The sequence below is a fragment of the Lonchura striata genome, chromosome 8 (genome assembly GCF_046129695.1).
Source record: "Lonchura striata isolate bLonStr1 chromosome 8, bLonStr1.mat, whole genome shotgun sequence".
In the NCBI taxonomy this organism is placed as follows: domain Eukaryota; kingdom Metazoa; phylum Chordata; class Aves; order Passeriformes; family Estrildidae; genus Lonchura; species Lonchura striata.
The window spans coordinates 1033902-1037852 of record NC_134610.1 but is presented as its reverse complement, the minus strand read 5'-3'; the positions used below and the strand labels follow the sequence as shown (position 1 = coordinate 1037852).

General features: G+C 54.6%; 1 non-coding gene across 1 annotated transcript; it reads left to right on the top strand.

Annotated features, from left to right (window-relative positions):
- The first annotated feature begins 3434 nt into the window (after positions 1 to 3434).
- LOC144246725 (small Cajal body-specific RNA 13) lies at positions 3435 to 3670 on the top strand. The gene has a single exon (XR_013340396.1).
- The last annotated feature ends 281 nt before the right edge of the window (positions 3671 to 3951 follow it).

Below are 3951 nucleotides of genomic sequence, written 5' to 3'. Positions count from 1 at the left end.
GGGATTAGCAAGTGCTGCTGCTTAGTGCAATCACCTATGGAAACAGGGAAGCAAATGAGAGCCGTTGGAGGCTCACAGTGACTTTATTAATTCCAGCAGGGCCAGGGGTGTTTATTGCTCAGGCACAGAGGCCACAGGGCTGCTGGCTCGGGGTTTGGGGTTGCAGAGGAGGAGCAAAGCTCAGGGACCCGGCAGCAGAGCTGTCCCCAGAGCCACCCCCTGTCCCCTGCCCCAGGGTCCCAGAAAAGCCCCTTGTGCTGCTCACAGCTCCCTGCTGGAGGCAGGTGCACAACGACAGCGTACCCAGGCAGCTTCAGAACCCAACTTCTGCAGAAATAATCACCCACTTCGTCATTTACTATTTCCTTTTCCAGTGGCCAGTCATCACAAACCCCTCTTTTATTTGTAAATTGTCCTTCATCTGCATAGCTTTATAAAAGAACAATCCAGCCGGTTCGTTTAAAAATTTGGGATGCTCTTCGGCTGTCAGGTTCCTGCTTTGCTTTCAGAACTCCTCCCCTGCGGGCACAGGCCAGGAAATAAAAATTCTTTGTTTGGTGAAGCTTTTATAGCTCACCCTGCCAGCTGCTTAGCTGGGCTGTGGCAGCTCTCAAACAGGGCTGGAGCAGGAGCCTCCCTGCCCTGTGCCCCAAAAGGAACAGGCAGACCCGGGCAGGCTGTCAGATCAGCTGCCTGAGATAATAAAGGTAATTAATGCAGTGCAATGGGGCACAGCTTTCCTTTGCTTGGGAAAAGGTGGTGTTTAATTAACGCCAAATTTGCCCATTTTCCAGGGATATTCCTGTTTGCAGTGATTCCAGCCATAGCTGAGCAAGCTGAACTAAAGGCACGGCCAGCCTGGGGTGGCTCTGCACACAGCCCAGACCTCAGATCTGCATCCCGAGTGGCAGCTCAGGGCCAGGAGCTGCTGCCCAGCCTTTGGCCCTTCCCTTGTCCCCCTGGTGGGTCAGAGCAGGGCAAGCTGATGCCAGACAGACCCAGGGAAATGCCCTGGCAGGGATTCCTGCAGCGGGGGCTGCCCGGGTCCCCAGGGCCAGCCTGGACAGGGCTGGGGGCACCCTGGGCAGCGCGGGTCCCTGCCCTGGCACGGTGGCACTGCGGGAGCTCCGGGGTCCCTTCCAAGCCAAACCATTCCAGAATTTCCCGACTGGGTGCCACTGAGCAGCTGGAAGCAGAACGGAGCACCAGGAGCCTTTAACCCCTGCAGCACCCCCGAGAGCCCCCGGATCCCTGCAGCCACGGCGGCGAGGAGCACAGTCCAGCTGCCCAGCTCCTTCTAGCAAGCACCACTTGCATTAACCTTTCCTTTACTCACAGTTTACTTCCTTAGGGTAGAACACGCTGCTGGAGACGTTGCCTTTATTTTTGTGCAGGGAGCGGATGGTATTTCCCCAGGCACCGGCCCAAGCAGCAGAAACACCTCCATGGAATACCAAGCAAACACCGGAGCACGGTCCTGGCGCAGCTGCGCATCCCAGCAGCTGGCACCGGGCCCCTGCCCTGCTCCAGGTTAACTCGGGGCTGTCCTCAGCCCCCCTGGCACGGGGCAGCTTCTCCCTGTGATAGGGGAGCAGAGTTAATGATGCAGCGTTAATGGAGAGAAATCAACCGCACGAGGGTCAGGTGCTCACCTCACCCTCCCTGCTCACAAACTGAATTATTCAAACCTGCCTCTGCTTTAACACCGGCCATTCACAGGCAGCAAAAAGAGAAAACACCAAGGGAAAATGAAAAAAAGAAAAAAAAAAGGGAAAGTTTACTGGGTATTAAAATTCTCCCTTATTGATTATAAGCAATAAATTAAAAAATGCTCCAGGTGAGCTCTTAGTTTCCCCAGACACTCTTCACTCCCTAATTTGGATCTCCTCTATCAGAGGTATAAATTCCTGCAGGAAATAAGGGTCTGCAGCAAAAATACTCCCTGCTTTCCCTTCTGCTTCCCCTTCAAGGGAAGCGGAATAAAAGAAGACATTTGCAGGAGAGGAGGCACAGCCCCTGAGCCCACTGATCACATTGTCCCTGGCTTTCTGCTGCCATGAGGGATGAAGATGCATCTCACGCTGATCCTTTGAAGCTCATGGAGATGAAGGTTAAGAGGCATTTGAAGTTGTTAGTTTGTTTGTGGCCAGGGAGGGAGGTGCTCGCTGCCCTCCATCCTGCAGGCTCAGGGATGTCACCAGGACTCACCTCTTGACATTCAGTCCCACGGCAAGAACAAAGATTAGAGCCCGGGTCAGCCCGTGGCAGCCCAATTCCACTCAAAGTTTTATTGCCGACACCGTTGTTCATCCGATTGTTCCCAAACGCCTCCTTTTAACAGAAATGCCGAGATTTAGCCTTGCTTTCAGCCATCGATTACGGCGCTGTCAGCTGAGCAAATACCGGGCTGGAAATTGCAGTGTGCTGGAGAAAGTAGGGGGGAAACCCATCAGAAAGGAACCAGAATTGCCGGTGGAATAAGCAAATAAGGGAGATGGGCTCTGGGGCTGAATAAACAGCCGGGGTGGTGTGTGCACAAAGCAGAGGTGCCTGCCCGGATCCAGGGGCTCAGTCGGGAGAAACGAGCAGCTGAACGGCCCAGGATGCCCAGGAACCTTTTCACCTGAACACTCAGCTTCTGCTGCCCACAGCTAAGAGCAGAGGCTGTTATTTAATGTATAGTAATGACCTAAACCGCGGGAGTTCGGCTGCCTTGAAAGACTGCCCGGCCACGGCTCAGCTCTGGCACCTCCATCACCCCGAAACACAGAGGTGTCAGCCCCAGAGCAGCTTCTGGCTCCCCAGGACAGCTCAGAACACCTCCAACTGCTTCACAGCCCTTGGGAAGCAAAACACAGCGAGCAGCAGCAAGCACACAAAATCAGGAGTGATGAGTAAACACCTTAAGCGGGCACAAAATAATTCTGCTCCAGGCCTGCACTCCAATAATTTCACATTGAAGCCACAGACACCATCCCAAGCCAGGTCCCTGAAGGCTGGTGAGAAGAGTTCTGTCTGCTGTGTTTTCCTCTCAGCAGCAGCACTGACAGGGCTGTGCCTGCAGGCTGCACAAACTCTACAACAGGGAGTAGGGACCCCCAGAACCAGCAGCCTGAGCCCGGGGATGGGGCAGGGCAGGAAGGAGCCAGGGCAGGCGGCTGAGCCCGGGAGCAGCAGCAGCCACAGCCCAGGAGCTGCCTGTCCTGCAGGAATTGTCCTGCAGGAATTGCCCTGCAGGAATTGTCCTGCAGGAATTGCCTGTCCTGCAGGAATTGCCTATCCTGCAGGAATTGCCCTGCAGGAATTGCCTGTCCTGCAGGAATTGCCTGTCCTGCAGGAATTGTCCTGCAGGAATTGCCTGTCCTGCAGGAATTGCCTGCCCTGCAGGAATTGCCCTGCAGGAATTGTCCTGCAGGAATTGTCCTGCAGGAATTGCCCTGCAGGAATTGCCTGCCCTGCAGGAATTGCCTGTCCTGCAGGAATTGCCTGTCCTGCAGGAATTGCCTGTCCTGCAGGAATTGCCTGTCCTGCAGGAATTGCCTGTCCTGCAGGAATTGTCCTGCAGGAATTGCCTGTCCTGCAGGAATTGTCCTGCAGGAATTGCCCTGCAGGAATTGCCTGTCCTGCAGGAATTGCCTGTCCTGCAGGAATTGCCTGTCCTGCAGGAATTGCCTGTCCTGCAGGAATTGCCCTGCAGGAATTGCCTGTCCTGCAGGAATTGCCCTGCAGAGCTGTGGGGCACACGGGGTGTTCCAGCACATTGCTTTCTCTCTCTCAGGATTCTTCGTGGAGGAGCACAGAGGAGAGAAAGAGAAAACAATTTCTATTTCTGCTCCTTGTTTTCCCATGTGGAATGTGTTTGGAGAATTGTTTCCCTTGGTTGGATTCTGGTGAGGATTGTTTGAGCCCGGTGGCCAATCCAACCCACCTGGGGCTGGGCTCAGAGAGGGT